Here is a 17,458-nt window from a genome sequence, read left to right as displayed (position 1 = left end):
AGACACATACAATCTACCAAGACCGAATCATAAAGAAATAGAAAAATCTGAACAGACCAATAATGACTAAGGAGATTAAATCAGTAATATAAACCACCCCTTCTCACAAAGAAAGAAAGAAAGAAAAACAATGCAAAACCTGGACAAGAGGTTTCACAAGTGAATTCTACCAAACATTTAAAAATGAATTAAACCAGTTCTTCTCAAACACTCCCAAAAAATTTGAAGAGGAGGAAACACTGTCAAACTGATTTTAGAAATCCACCACTTTTCTGATTCCAGAGTCAGATAAGGACACTCCAAGAAAACTGCAGACCAACATCTCTGCTGAATACAGATGCAAAACATTCTCAACAAAATATTAGTAAACCAAATACAATAGCACACTAAAAGGATCATAAAACATGATCAAGAGGAATTCACCCCTAGGATGTAAGGATTACTCAAGATATGTGAATTAATAAATGTGAAAAACCACATAATGGAGTGAAAGGTAAATTAGCATGATCATCTCAAGAGATGTAGACAAAATCCAACATCCTTTAGTGATAAAAATAATTAATTGGGTATAGAAGAAATGTACCTCAACATAATAAAGGCCATATATGACAAATCCTCAGCTAATATCATACTCAGTGCTGACAGGTTGAAAAATTTTCCTCTAGGCTTAGGAAAAAACAAGGGTGCCCACTCACACAGGTCACATTTAACATAATACTGTAAGTTGTAATCAGAGAAAGCAGGCAAGAAAAAAGCCAAAGAAGTTGGAAAGGAAGAAGTAAGTTCTCTCTGTTTGCAGATGCTGTCATCCTATACACAGAAAATTCAAAAGACTCAACCAAAAATTTGTTAGAACTAGTCCACAAATTCAGTAAAGTTACAGGATACAAAATCAACATACAGAAATCAATTGCATTTCTATACACTAACAATGAAGTATGTGAAAAAAGTATTAAAGAGAACAATTCCACACACAGTAGCATCAAAAAACACTTTATTGTGAATTATCATAAAGGCTTTGGTCAGAATATTGGTCAACTCTTTTGTGAATTATATTTGGGAAATTACATACGTAGTTCACAATTTTCAGGTGAAAGATAAAATGACATTAGGCTTATGGATGGTAAGGGATACTTTAAGTCTCTCATTTCTCCTGTGAAAGACTTGAGTGTCTGTCTGCCATCACTGTCTCTTACTTCAGGATAGACACTGCTGGCACAGGATAACCCAAACTTCTCACACAACAAATTGTGACTCCTGAGGTCTATAGATTAATTACCTTATACTAAGATAATATATGGTTGCAAGAATACTTAATACAAGGCTTTTAAAAGCAAGATAAACATCCAGGTTACAACCACAATTATTTTACAATTCCAGTATTACCTCACTATGCACCAGGTTTTATAGAAATGCCTACCAGTTATGGTGGGGCACCCAAGACATGATGACCAGTGTGGAAACCCACAGGCATTTAGCTCATTGAGTCTAGTAGGCACTTAACACAGAAATCATGGCAAAGGCCAGCAGTGCTGTTTTCTATATCTGTGTTTTTAAAGAAGCTGGACCTCCTGTCTTGAAGCACCTTCCTTTCTGTTCCCATAGATAACTCTTCCTCATATTTCTGGATGAAGTATTATGATACTTACCCTCTAAATACTGTTCTGGAATATCCCCCAGATCTTGTGGAGATGATATTTCTGTGTCCAGTACACAGAGCTCCGTGGCAACAAAATGTCATTCATCACAATGAGTTAAATTCTGCATTTCCATCCATAGCTCCCTGGAAAAAGACAACTCACCCCAGAGGAAGGGCAGCAGTGATGTGGAGACACTCACCTGTCTGAGAGATGGCCACATATGAGGGCCCCCCCACCATTCCAGCCATGACTAGGGATTGAACCACTGATTTCTGTGACTGATGATCACATTCAAAGTCCCACTGGAAGAGAAGAAACCCAGCACAAAGGAGCTTCACAGCATCTCATAATCCTTCAGTGTGCCCTTCATGAACACATTCTGTTTTGTTTTGTTTTTACTATGTTTATTCATCTATATCATTCAAGTCTCAGTTTAAGCATGGCTTTTCTAGAATTTCTCAACCAAGTCTTCTAGGTTATAACAGGATCAGTCTTTATATTCACTTAGCACTGCATACCCCAGCGGTCCTCAATGTTTGCCACACATTGGAAACATTGAGTTTTTTTTAATATAAATGTATTTATTTTAATTGGAGGTTAATTACTTTACAATATTGTATTGGTTTTGCCATACATCAACATGAATCTGCCACAGGTATACACGTGTTCCCCATCCTGAATCCCCTGCCCTCCTCCCTCCCCGTACCATCCCTCTGGGTCGTCTCAGTGCACCAGCCCCAAGCATCCAGTATCATGCATCAAACCTGGACTGGCGATTTGTTTCATATATACATTGAGTTTAAAAAAAAAATTGAAGTCTAGATTTCACATCTAGAGTGAAATATACTCCAGTCTGTTTCTCTGACAAGAAACCAGGGTATTGAAGTATGTTCTAATTAGAAATAATATTTCCAATTTGCAACTAGATTGAGAACAAGTGAGAAAGAATAATTTTTCACAAGTAATTACTTGTCTAATCACCAGTCTTTACACTAAATGTAAAGCTTTGTGATGTTAGAATTCATATCCAGTTTGTTGATTTCACTGTCCTCAATTTTAAGTGCTTGGCTTTTAAAAAGGTAAGCAATCATTATTGCTGAAAGAATGAAAGACAGGTGGTTACACTAATACTAAGCACTTGAACAGTATTTATGCTATGTTATTCTAAACACCCAGACCATGTACTCACAATAGTAAATGAGGCTTTACCTCAGTCATGATGGTGGAGGAGAACAAGCAGCGATCATACACCCAGCCATACACAGGGCTCTGTGTCCACGTCACTCATGTGGGGAAGGATCCCATTTAGGTGAAGGAGCTGCCACTGTGTGTGGAGGAAGCGATGACATTTCACTGGCTTAAAGTTAGAATCCAAGGGGATGGAAATTCTCAGGAGGACATCAAGGCTGAGGGTCCCAGTATCATTATCAGAGACAGTGTCATTATTGAGGATGTGGACCCAGCAGCGATGCCCTGGAACAGCTGCAGTGAAGTTCTCCAGCAATATATGGCACGCTATCATCATGAGAGAAGGCAAGCCTAAAAGCATCTGAAGGATCTGGTATTTCCCCAGGCCAACAATTTCATCCTGCAGGTTCTCAAAGGGCACTGTGAAAAGGTGATATTACAGAGACAAGTTCAGAGGCACAAAAAGTTTCTTTACATTAATTCAAACTATCTATGTGACCTCGCACCAGTTTCTCATTAATGAGTCTTGTCACCTTACTTGCAACAGAGTAGTTTTCCCAGTCCTTTTGTAATCAGGATATAATACTGTTCTTTTTTTAAAGTAAAGTTATAGAGATAATTATTTACCAAAATACTTTCGATTGTTGACAGTGAAATCTGTTTAAAGGTTTACTCTCTGAATGTGTTTGTCCTCAGTGGTTATGTAAAATCAGCATTGGACTTTGACATGAACATGGTCTCTAAATAATCTAAGATAAGCCTGCTACACAGTCTTCGGTATTTCTAGAAAATGGAGTTCGAGAGACACTGAAGTAAATTGCTTTATGATTTTTCTGTGGATAGAATAGGAAACAAATGTTTTCTTGTTTAATACTGAATTTGATTAAAATAATTAACAAAACACAGCCCTACTAGTTTTCAGTAGCTGATATCATGCTCCAGTTTAAATTACACAAAAAAACTCACAATAATTTTAAGTTCCTTGAAATATAGGTACAGGGGAAAGGCAGTGGTAAACTCATGTGAATTTATTTTCTTGGATTTATTTATTGGTTTACATAATATATTATTGGTTTACATAATATATGGACTTCCTGATGGCTCAGACAGAAAGAATCTGCTTGCAATCCAGGAGACCTGGTTCAATACCTGGGTTGGGAAGATCCCCTGGAGAAGGGAATGGCAACCGACTCCAATATTCTTGCCTGGAGAATGCTATGGACGGAGGAACCTGGCAGGCTACATACAGTCCATGGGGTCACAGAGTCGGACACAACTGAGCAACTAATACTTTACATAATGTATTAAGTATAATTTATGTGCAATTCTTCAGAATACTGATGAACCAATCCTCTTATCACTATGAAACTGGCCTAGTTATCTCTGGTAATACTCTTTGATTTCAAGTATATATTTTCTCATTTTCATATAGTCATCTAAGTTTCTTATATTTAGCTTTCTCAAGCTATAACTTACCAATTCTTTATATACTTTATTAAAATGTTTAATGAGATAAATGTAGAGTCACATACAGCAGCAAGAAATAATGTAATGCGAAATTGTCTGCACAGTACCCATTTTCCCCCAATAGAAATATTTTCAAAAGTATAGTATATTAGTACTAATTTATTGATACTGATACAATGCACTAACCTTATTCAGACTTCCCCAGTCATTTTTACCTGTACATTTGTGTATGTGTGGGGGGAGGTACTTGGTACCATATGGCAACCCACTCCAGTACTCTTGCCTGGAAACTCCCATGGACGGAGGAGCCTGGTTGGCTGCAGTCAATGGGGTCACGAAGAGTCAGACATGACTGAGCTTTTGCTTTCATGCATTGGAGAAGGAAATGGCAACCCACTCCAGCATTCTTGCCTGGAGAATCCCAGGGACGGGGGAGCCTGGTGGGCTGCCATCTATGGGGTCGCACAGAGTTGGACACGACTGAAGTGACTTAGCAGCAGTAGCAGCAGTGTATCACCTGTTTGGCTTTGTGCATCCACCACCACAGTCAAGATACTAGAGATCTATCTCCACTGATATGCCTCTTGCATATATATGTATGTATCCCTCTTGAGTATATAAATATACTCACCTTGCACCTGGTCCTGTCTTTCCCTTTGCTATATTTGGCAACTACTACTCTGTTTTCCACTTTAAAAATCTGTCATTAAAATCTTGTTATATACAAAGAAAAATATGGGGAAGTGAAGCCATTAGGAGGTCATTCCTATCTGAGTCCTTCTCTATAGATTAGCTAGCAACTATCCTCAGACAAGTCATCACTGTGAAAATTCCAGAACTTGAGGACAAGGATGAAGCAATCTCTGAAAGACAAAGATAGAGAAAAACACTTAAGAAGGCCAAGAGGAGTGACTACACTCTGACCACATTATTTCTCCCCCAGCCCAACACAGCACCACACCAGTAGGGCCCCTTTGAGCTTACAGTTTCTCCAGCAAGAAAAAAAATGATCCAAGTGGACATTCATCTGCCATAGAATTATGACAGGCTTCCCAGGAGGCCCTCTCAGGTCTGGCCTTGTGGGAATCGCGAAGGGAATTCCCAGGTTCAATCACTGGGAATTGAACTAAATATATAAAAAATGTATTGCATCTTAAAAAAAAAAAAAAAAAAAATTGAGATGAAGAAGTGGGCAGAGCTCACAGTAACCAGCACTCAAGTTTTGGTGGGCTGCATTTCTGCTTGCCACGGAATCCAAGTAGAGAGCCCAGCCAGTGGTTTTGTTCATCGGCAGAACTGAGCTGGTAGCCAAAGAGCTCAGTTGGAAATTCTACCTTATTTGGATTTCCAGCCTACAAGCCGTGCTAGGCATGGTGCTGGCTTATGGCCCTGCCTGAGCAGGGAAGCAAATTCACAAGTCTGCCTAACTTCTGAGTATAGCTTCCATTTCCACCCAATCAGGAACCCTGCCCAGAGAACCCAGGCAGCCACAGTACCCATCTGTGGACAGGAAGTCAAGCCAGAAGTTCTGCTCTACTTTTAAGAATAATCTCTGAACCCATATAACCAAGCTCCTTGAACAGTCATCTTCAGAGCCCAACTATGGTACTACCTAGCTGCAAAGCCTAGAAAACAGCCTCACCTCATATCACAACCCAGCCTGTGACCCTGCCTGATCACTGAACATAGTCTGCAGCCTTATTCATCTCTCTTCCAAAAACCTCACCCAAGTGTAGAACATAGCCTGAAGCCCCACACAACAAGGAAGGTTGTACAGTGACCTTCCCTGATGAAGCAGACCTTTAAAGTCTAGTAGAGGAGACTGTTTGCTCATAGCATAGATGCCAATACAAGGAACCAAGGGTCACAGAAAATCAAGCAGACATTAAACCACCAAAGGAATTAAAGCTCCAGGAACTGACCTAAAAGAAATGAATCGCCAGTCCAGGTTCGATGCATGATACTGGATGCTTGGGGCTGGTGCACTGGGACAACCCAGAGGGATGGTACAGGGAGGGAGGAGGGAGGGGGATTCAGGATGGGGAACACGTGTATACCTGTGGTGGATTCATGTTGATGTATGGCAAAACCAATACAATATTGTAAAGTAATTAACCTCCAATTAAAATAAACAAATCTATATTTAAAAAAAGAATACAACTGAACTAAAGAATTTAATAGAGTACTTATATATAAGACCAAACATTGCAGAAGAAATCAGTGAACCAGAAGATGGATCATTTGAAATTATCTTGTCAGAGGAGAAAAAAAGAGAACAAAAATGAAAAAGAGTGAAGAGAAGCCGTGGGACTTATGGGACAGCACAAAAAAAAAATACATGCTATGAAAATCCAAGAAGGGAAAGAGAAAGGGACAGAAAATTAATTTCAAGAAAAAAATGTCTTAAAGAAAAACACCAATACAGTATACTAAGGCATATATATGGAATTTAGAAAGATGGTAATGATGACCCTGTATGCGAGACAGCAAAAGAGACACAGATGTGTAGAGCGGACTTTTGGACTCTGAGGGAGAGGGAGTGGGTGGGATGATTTGGGAGAATGGCATTGAAACATGTATACTATCATGTAAGAAACGAATCGCCAGTCTATGTTTGATGCAGGATACAGGATGCTTGGGGCTGGTGCACGGGGGTGATCCAGAGAGATGATATGGGGTGGGAGGTGAGAGGGGGGTTCATGTTTGGGAACTCATGTACACCCGTGGTGGATTCATGTCAATGTATGGCAAAACCAATACAGTATTGTAAAGTAAAATAAAGTAAAAATAAAAATTTTTAAAAACATTCCCAAGCATGGGAAAATAAATGAACATCAGATTCATGGCACCCAGACCCCAAATAAATTAAACCTGAAAGGTATTTACACTGAGACACATATTATTAAATTGTCAGAAGTCAAACACAAAGAAAAAATTTTGAAAGCTGCAGCAGAAAAGTGGCTTTAACTTAAAAGAGAGTTCCCATAACATTATGATCAGATTAAAAATTTTTTTCTCTCTGCTTTTTTTGGATCTCTTTATTATTTAAGGCAGGATTGATTGGATTTTCAAATGTGAGTCCCCACCTTAGAGAAGCAAGCCTGTCAATTTAGCCAGCAATGATTTTTGTCTCCCCCACCCCGCACTAAAAAATGTCATTTCCCGAGGTTGACAAACTCTTGCTTGGTGACTTGTCTTCAATGGATCACTTTTTAGACAATGAAATATAAATTCCTTGGCCTCCTGTTGATTCCTCTTTAGTGGCAAACAAAGCTGTCACTGAAAGGCTGCCTGGAGCCAGGTAGCTGACAGGATTCAACGAGGCTGATGGACACTCAACCGATTCTTTTCTGTATGCAGACTGTGCTCTGTCATGATAGAATGTAGATTTTAAAAAATTTATTGAAGTGTAGTTGATTTACAATGTTGTGTTAATTTCTATTATACAGCAGAGTGATTTGACTGTATATATTCTTTCTCATTTTGCTTTATTATATGATAATTTATTTTTACATCCAGGTGGGCCATATGCCTTGTGTACTTCCCAGATCCAAGCTGCTCACATTTCCAGATGCTCCATGAGGGCACAGTGCCAGGTGGGCCATGTATCTCCTCAGGGGAGCTCGTCTCAGGCTGTGACATTCCTGGCAATACAATATAAAGCCCAGAAATAAATTATTTACATATAGAATCAACTTACATTTGACAAGAGTTAGATGCTGAGTCATATCTGACTCTTTGTGACCCCATGGACTATAGCCAATCAGGCTGCTCTGTCCATGGAATTCCCCAGGCAAGAATACTGGAGTGGGTTGCCATTTCCTCCTCCAGGGGGTCTTCCCAACCCTGGGATTGAACTCTGCATTGCAAGCAGGAGATGTAAGAGATGAGGGTTTGATCCCTGGGTCAGTAAGATCCCTTGGAGGAGGGCATGGCAACCCATTCCACTACTCTTGCCTGGGGAATCCCATGGACAGAGAAACCTGGTGGGCTATAGCCCGTAGAGTCGCAAAGAGTCAGACACAACTGAAGCAACTTAGCATGCAAGCAATATTTGACAAAGGAGCTGAGAATACTTCTTGGAGAAAACATAGTCTCTTCAGTAAATGGTGCTGGAAAACTAGATAGTAATGCGTGAAAGAAACTGGACCCCTCTGTTATAGCACTTATAAAAAATAATACTCAAAATGGGTTAAGAACTTAAACATACAGCCTGAAAATGTGTAACTCCTAGAAGACATAGGAGGAAAGCATTTTGACATTGGTCTTGGCAGTGAGTTTACTGATGACACTGGACTACAAGCTATACAAGCAAAACTAAACAAGTGGGACTATATCAAATTAGAAAGCTACTACACATTAAAGAAGTGATCCATAAATTAAATAGAAACTATGGTATGACAGAAAATATTTTCAATTTACACATCTGATAAGAAATTAACATCCAAAATACTTAAGAAACACACATAATTTAACAGCAAAAAAAAAAAATCCTACCAATATAAACAAACCACGTGAATAGACATTTCTCCAAGGGAGATATTCAAAAAGCAAACAGATAAATGAAAGCATTTCAATATCACTAATTAACAGGGAAAAGTGAACCAAACTACAATGAGATACTACCTCACATCTGTTAAAACAATGATCATACAATCATTAAAGAATAAGCGATAAGGAGTGCCGGTAAGCATGAGGACAAAAACGAAAGCCATGTAGACTGCTGGTGGCAAAGTAAGCTGGAACAACCACTATAGAAAACAATATGGAAAGTCCTCTAAATACTAATAATATAACTATCATAACATCTAGCATTCCTACTTCTGGATACAAAATCGAAAGAAATGAAGTCACCGTCTTAAAGAGATATCTGCATCTCATTTCCAATGTACATTACAGCACTATTTGGTGGCTCAGACGGTAAAGCGTCTGTCTACAATGAGGGAGACCTGGGTTCGATCCCTGGGTAGGGAAGATCCGCTGGAGAAGGAAATGGCAACCCACTCCCGTGCTATTGCCTGGAAAATCCCATGGACAGAGGAGCCTGATAGGTTACAGTCCATGGGTCGCAAAGAGTCGGACACGACTGAGCGACTTCACTTTCACTTTACCATACTCAAGACATGGAAACAGCCTAGCAGTCTATCAATGGATGGATAAAGAATATGTGCTTTACATATAAAGTTCTCATCACAGAAAATTGTAACTATGTGAGGTGTTGTATGTGGTAACTAGGGTTATTTTATTAATTATTTCACAATACATACATATATTTAACTATTATGCTGTACATCTTAAACATACACAATGTTAATGTAAGACATATCTCTTACATTATCTCTTGAAGCTGGAAATTGTAATTTTAACCAAATAATAATATTGTGTGTAATATTTTGAAGTTTGCTTTCATACCAATCAAAATCATACAGATATTCATTGAAGTTGCTGTCAATAGCTTATTTCTTTCTGCTGCTGAATACACGAAATGTAGATACAAATGTTAGTTTAACCCATCACCTGATGAAAGCCATCTAGATAGTTCTCAGGTTTTGTATTTGTTTGTTCACAATTGAGATATAATAGACAAATAAAATTTATAAGATTAAGATATACTATGTGTTAATTTGATACATTGTATATTACAATATGATCACCAACATTGTGTTAGCTAACACTTTATTCATGTCACAAAATTATCATTTCCTTTCTGTGGTGAGAACAATTAAGATCTAGGCTGTTACTAAGTTTGAAATGTATAATGTAGTATTATGGACTGGTGGCTCAGTGGTAAAGAACCCACCTGCCAATGCAGGAGACCCAAGAGATGTAATTTGATCCCTGGATTGGGAGGATCCCCTGGAGAAGGAAATAGCAACCCACTCCAGTACTCTTGCCTGGGAAATCCCACGTACCGAGGAGCCTGGCAGGCTATAGTCCACGGGGTCACAAAGAGTTGGACACCACTGAGCATGAGCACAAACACGAATTGTGGACTATGAAAATCACTAAATGTGCATTACACCTGCAGAACTTATTTATCTACTAATTGTAAGTTTATACCATTAAAATTTTCATGAATTCCCCCAACTTCCAGCCCCAATAACTACCATCCTACTCTGTTTCCACGGATTTGACGGGTTTAGATCTGACATCTGTTATACACAGAATGTGTCATTCTCTGACATCTCATTTAGCACAGTGTTTTCAAGGTCCACCCATGTTGTCACGATTCCCTTTCCTCGTGGGTAAACAATATTTCATCATATATATTAGATATATGCAACGGACATGTGTGTGTGTATATATACATGGTTATCCATCACCAAGTGGTTGACATTTAGATGGTTTCCATATCCTAGAGATTGTAAATAGTGCTTCAATAAACATGGGAGTGCAGTTATCTTTTTAATTTCCTTTTCTCATTTCCTTTGGATATATGCCAAGAGCAAGATTACTGGATCGTATGGCAATTCTATTTTTAATTTTCAGAGGAAACTCCTTGCTGTTTTCCATAGTGACTGTACTTATTTACATTGCCACTGATAGTGTACAAAAGTTCGCCCTTGTCCACATCCTCACCAGCACTTAACTATCTCATGTCTTCCTGATGATAGCTATCAACTAAACATCAAATCAAAGGAGAAATAAAGAATTTTATTTGAGCCAAATAGAGGATTATAATCTCGGAGACAGTCTTTAGAAAGCTGAGAAGTGTTTCACTTGTTAAAAGTCAAAGGCACAGTCCTATACACTTTTGAGACAAAGGATCATACATGAAAATAATACAGACATTTATGAAGTTCACAAAAGGTATCTAGTTCAGATCTGCACATTTGAAGTGAGCAGCAGGTCTCTGTGATCCCTTATAGAATTAGGAAAACAGAAGTTAATCTTCTAAAGGGTTGCTGACATTGGAAGAAAAAGAAAAAATAACACTGATGTTTATGATCAAACAGGCTTTATCACTTTTCTGGAGGTCTGGTTAATGTATAATGCAGAAGCACATTGCACTATGGTTTGCAAATATTTTCCCATCTGTACTATGTAACATTACTTAGCAGTAAACAGGAATACAGTAGTGATACAAAGAAAAGCAGGCATGACTTTCATATACACTACACTGAGCAAAAGCCAAATGCAAAAAAAAAAAAAAAGAAGTCTGTAATTATATTTATGTGATGTTCTAGAGTAAGCAAAAGTAATACCTACTGAAATATATAGTGGAGGAGAGATGAGGTCTAGGGGACAATTCTGACTAACAAATGAACACAAAAGGTCTTTCTAGGCTGATGGAATTAATCTACCTGTTTATAGAATTGTGGCTGATACTGATATATGAATTTATCCAAATACACTGAATTTTTTGTCTACTCCATACAGTCCTGAGCATGCCCTATCTCATCAAATACATTGAATTTTGAACTTAGAATTCATATATGTGACCGTGTGTGAATTTTATCTAATAAAGGAACCATGAACAATAACAAAGTGATGTATATGAAAGTAATTACTACAAACATCTAGAGGGTGGTTTCTAATAAAATATTATTCTGGAGGGACAAATATGTGTCTTCTTAGTTACTATTGTGTTGCAGTTTGTAACTTTGATAGTAGTTAAAAGCTGTTTTTAATAATAATTTAAATATATATATATATACACACACACACATGTTTTATATACTTTTCTTTGAAGATAGCGAAGGACAGGGAAGCCTGACATGCTGCAGGCCATGGGGTTGCAAAAAGGCCATAAAAAGTTAGATAAGGTTAGAGAGGTAAAGAGACAGAGGAGGCTAGATCTAATATTGAAGGTAAGAGTGTTGAATTTCATTCTGCATGAGATGGAAGCCACAAGAGATATTTGAGCTGAGATCTGGCAGCACATGAAGAATTTAAAAGACTTCACTGAAAAATTATGTGTGAATTGCTACTGCTACTGCTAAGTCGCTTCAGTCGTGTCCGACTCTGTGTGACCCCATAGATGGCAGCCCACCAGGCTCTGCCGTCCCTGGGATTCTCCAGGCAAGAACACTGGAGTGGGCTGCCATTTCCTTCTCCAATGCATGAGAGAGAAAATTGAAAGTGAAGTCGCTCAGTTGTGTCCGACTCTTAGCAACACCATGGACTGCAGCCTACAGGCTCCTCCGTCCATGGATTTTCCAGGCAAGAGTAGTGGAGTGGGGTGCCATTGCCTTCTCCGTGTGAATTGGAGAAGGGAGAATAGTCCAGATGAGAAATGAGAGTGAATTAGACTTGGTAAGTAATAGTGCAGGTCATTAAGGGCAGTCAGATTTTGAATGCCACTTGAAGAAGGTGGCTCAGACAGTAAAGAATCTGCCTGGAAGGTGGGAGACCCAGGCTTGATTCCTAGGTTGGGAAGATATGCTGGAGAAGGGAATGGCAACTCACTCTAGTTTTTTTGCCTGGAGAATCCCATGGACAGAGTAGCTTGTGGGCTACGGTCCACGGGGTCACAAAAGAATCAGACATGACTGAGCAACGAACACACAAATATTTGGATGTGAAAATACAGAAAACATTAGGATTTTAAGAAATTTGGTGGGGCCAAACGTATTATGTGTATGTGTGTGTGCACAGTAGCTCAGTCGTGTCCTACTCTTTGCAAACCCGTGGACTGTAGCATGCCAGGCTCCTCTGTCCATGGAATTCTCCAGACAAGAATACTGGAATGGTTTCCATTTCCTTCTTCAGGGGATCTTCCAGGGGAGGGAGTCAAAAAGGGTGGCCTTACAGATGTCTCCTGCCACCTGCTGACACCCAGGCATTATGAGACTTTACACTGGGCTTCCAGGGAAAGGAGGGCTGGAACTTGGCTCAACCAGAAGCCAGACCAGACCAGAACAGAATCAGAATTTGAGTTCTCTGCCAACTGAAGGTGATCAGGCTCTGACCTTCATCTCAGGCTGAGGCCCTTTGACCAGACTTCTGGGTCCAGGACCGGGGCACTAGAAAAAATGGTAGGATAGGAAGGATTAAGAACATGAAAGAGAGAAGGAAGGGGAGAAAGATCAATAAAGCCTCTTGTTCCTTACCCAATCGGGGCACTCTGGGGAGTCATCTACATTAGAAGGAGACCAAGGACAAGAGGATTCCAGTTGCGTCCACTGGGCCTGGTCTATCAGCAGGCAAGCCCATTGTTGAGTATCCCAAGTGGTTAGGATGTCAGTTGCAGCAAAGAAGAGTCCCCATCTGAGTCACCATTTGTTGTAGGAAGGGGAACTCCTTTTCCAGGGCCCAAAAATAGGCTCTTATATAACACTTGGAAGTGAATTGTCTAAGGAGACACACAAACTGACCAAGCAAGAGGTTTTATTCATAAGGGGCACTGGGGGGAGAGTGGTATGATAAGGGAACCCAGGAGAACTGCTCTATGGAATGCATTGTGTGTGCGTGTTAGTTGCTTAGTCATGTCCAGCTCTTTGGGACCCCATGGACTGTACCCCACCAGGCTCTTCTGTCCATGGGATTCCCAGGCAAGAATACTGGAGTGGGTTGCCATTTCCTGCTCCAGGGGAACTTCCTGACCCAGGGATCGAACCCAGATCTCCTGCATTGCAGGAAGATTCTTTTCCATCTGAGCTATAGGGAAGTCCTCCTGAGACTGAATAATTGAATGTATTATAGGAATGGTTAAAAATATAAATAGATGAGAAGAAAATGAGAAAGAACTTTTTTCTGTGAAAGAAATCAGAGAATAAGGCAGTACCTGAAGAAGAAAGTGGGTTCATCAGAAGTTTATTCTGTTTTCTGTTTAAGTTGGAATAACTTACTCCTTGTTTGTACATCAGGAGCCTGATAATTATTAAATAAAGCTTATCTCATGCTACAGAATTCTTCTATGTCCTGTATTTCCTTGTCTCACTGAAGGTTGGGGCAGATCTGATTCCACTGATTTAGTAGAAAATGTCTTTAGGATGAAGGTAGCATCTTTCTGGGGCATCTTTCTTGGGAAGACTTTTGAGAAGGCCCCAATTTTCAGAACAGTCTTGCCTAGTAGAAATTTCTCACATGGCCTAGGTGCAGTCTGTCTCCACTAAGCAAACATGGATATGAACTCTGGTTTTGCCCCTTTATGCTGTTGAAGGCTTTCAATGAGATCAAATCAATGAAGTGAGCTGTAGCACATCAATGAAAAGGTCTTTTTGCTTGTGTGGTAATGTACTTTGATACTTTCCTCTTTATCTTTTTGTATCAACTGTCAGGTTTTCCTTTCTTGTTACCATAATTCTTGCATAAAACGTTTTCTAGTTTGGACAGTTTATTTTAACCTGATAACAACTAACTTCAATTGCATGCAAAAGCTCTATGAATTTACTTGCCACAAACACACAGGGCATGTGATATTGGTGTCAGAATTTACATTTTCTTATTCTATATTTATAAAAAAATTTATGGTCATGAATTTTTAATGCTTTTGTGTTTAACTTTTATGACGAGGCTAAAAGGTAATTTACATACCACCACCTCAGTGTTATATTATTATTTGTCTTTACATTTACCTTTACCAGTGAGACTTGTCCTTTCTTGTGTTTTTGTGTTGCTGCTTAGCATTATTTCTTTGCAACTTAAAGAGCTACCCGAACTTCTCTGAAACGATTATTTCGAATTCTTTGTCAGGCAGTTCATAGATATCCATTTCTTTAGGGTCAGTTCCTGCAGCTGTATTTTGTTTCTTTGGTTGTATCATATTTCTCCAAGTCTTCATGATCCTTGTAACCTTGCATTTTTGAAGAAGCAGTCACCCCTTCCAGGCATTACAGACTGGCTTTGGCAGGGAAAGTCTACACCAGTCACATTGGCCAGAAACTCTGGACAGGCCAGTTGTTGGGGACCCTGGGTGGGCTGCCTGGTGAGGTCCATGGGCAGAGCCTGATGTCAGAATCCACAGACAGGCTTTCTCTTTCTTTTTGCCATGAAAGAACTTTTAGGCTAAAGGGATTTTCCTTAGCGCTGCTTGTGTTTTGTTGAGAGCAGAATGACAGGAAGAAAGTGAAGCTTTTCTATTTACCCTTTGAAATGAGTCTTTTCTCATTTCTGTGCTGCACCAGGCTGATGAAACCTCTTGCCTGGATTCCGGGTGCCTCAAAAAGGAACTTTCATCCACGGGCAGTTGTTAAATTGGTGTTTCCATGGAACAGGAAGGCTGGGACATCCTCTTCTGCCATCTTGCTGATGCTGATCTCTTTTATCATTTGGACTTTCATGCCATGTTTAAGAAACCATTGACTAACCAAAACCATGAATATGTTATCTTATATTTTCTTCTGAAAATTCACAGTTTTAGTTCTTATATTCAAGTCCAGGATTCATTTTGAAACTTGTTTGTTTATGGTCATGTCTGACTCTTTGTGACTCCATGTACTATAGCCCACCAAGCTCCTCTGTCCATGGGATTTTCCAGGCAAGAATACTGGAGTGGGTAGCTATTCCCTTCTCCAGGAGATCTTCCTGACCCAGGAATCGAATCCCAGTCTCCTGCACTGCAGGCAGATTCTTTACCATTTGAGCCACCCAGAAAGCCCCATGGTATACAATAGAGGTCCTAAAACTTTGTGTGTATGTATATCTTTTTCTCCAAGCATTATCTATGAAGACTGCCATTCTCCCACTGATTTTTCTGGTCCCCTTCGTTAAAAATCAGTTGGCCGAAGCTTTAGGGTTTATTTCTGTTCTCTCAATTTTATTCCTTTATGTCAAATTCTGTTCTAATGCCTGAATCACACTGTACTATAGCTTTGCAATAATCTTTGAAAGTGAAAAGTGAAAGTCCTCTAAGTTTTTCTTTTCCAATATTGTTTTGGCTAATCTGTGTCTTTGAATCCATATTAATATTAATAACAAAGATATTACAAATTGACAATGATAGAATTGACAATTAAAGTCAATTTCTGCCCCAAAAAGTCAGCTGAGATTTGTATAGAAATTGTGTTGAAGTTATAGATCAACTTGAGAAGCATTGTCTTATTGACAACACTCTTTTTATTTTATTTTTTAATTTAAATTTATTTATTTCAATTAAAGGCTAATTACTTTCCAATATTGTATTGATTTTGCCATACATCAACATGAATCCACCACGGGTCGTATGGGGAGGGAGGTGGGAGGGGGGTTCAGGATTGGGAACACTAAGCCTTCTAGAGCTATCCTTCCATTTATATATTAGAGATCTTTATTTTCTCAGAACACTGTTTTTTTGGTTTATAGTTGACAATTCTTACACTCCTATTAATTTGTTAACAGGAAATACATATTATAAAACAATGTTTGTTTCATGATGAGAGTAGAAAACTAACACTATGAGTCACTTAAAAAGTTCTGGAGCTCAGTCTGAGAAATGGGATGAGCAGCTTTTGTATCACTTTGGAAGCACACCCTCCTGAGGTACCCTATGCTCCTGCAGGACATGTGGGGCACAGCACACATGGGCAGCGTGTGGCTCAGGTCCTGCTGGAAGCCCAGGGAGCCTGCACGGCCCACCCAAGATGCTCTGGCCACTATAATCAAAGAGAAAAACCTGAGGTCAGAAGGGAATTGGTTCCTAGAGGGGCCAGGAAGGCTATAGCCTTGCCCCTCCCTATTCTGGAGTGTAGAAGAGTCTCCTGGGCTGATGGTCCTGGTTGAGAAGATGGTGCCCATGCTGGCCTTATGCTGGATTTGTTCCCCAGGTGTCTGTGCCAAGGAAAAGCTGCAACTTTTTCCAATATGGTCTGCCTCTTCTTACTGGTGAGGCTGAAGTAACAGATGTATGTGTGGTCTTAGCCTGTGAAGGCTGCTGACTGAAATTTTTGTACTTTACGTCCTTTCCATACTGGAAGAAGTGGCCAGGGTTAGCACCTCAAGCAGCAGCTCTGAGCTACAGAAGAAGAGCAGGATGCCGTTCATGATGGCTTCCAGGCGGATCACAGAGGTCTGCAGCAGCAGGTAATAGGAGGCCACCATGGTGGACAGGAAGGTCAAGATTAATAGCATGTGGCATCTTCCACTGGCAGAAACTTCCCTTTGCACCAAAAAGTAGTCAAATTTCTCCAGTTCCAAGACACAGGAAGAGCATCATCACATCCAGTACTAGATTGGCTGTTGGGTATGGAGCAGGAGATCTTTATACAGCACTACAGAGTTCTAGCAGGAAATAGGTGGCATAA

General features: G+C 39.7%; 1 pseudogene; it reads right to left on the bottom strand.

Moving 5' to 3' along the window:
• The window catches only part of LOC128068609 (solute carrier family 22 member 10-like), a 39,403-nt pseudogene extending 22,148 nt beyond the window's left edge, over nt 1-17,255 (bottom strand).
• Between the last annotated feature and the right edge of the window lie 203 nt (nt 17,256-17,458).

The sequence above is a fragment of the Budorcas taxicolor genome, chromosome 25 (assembly GCF_023091745.1).
Source record: "Budorcas taxicolor isolate Tak-1 chromosome 25, Takin1.1, whole genome shotgun sequence".
Lineage (NCBI taxonomy): Eukaryota > Metazoa > Chordata > Mammalia > Artiodactyla > Bovidae > Budorcas > Budorcas taxicolor.
This window is presented reverse-complemented; position numbering and strand designations above follow the sequence as displayed.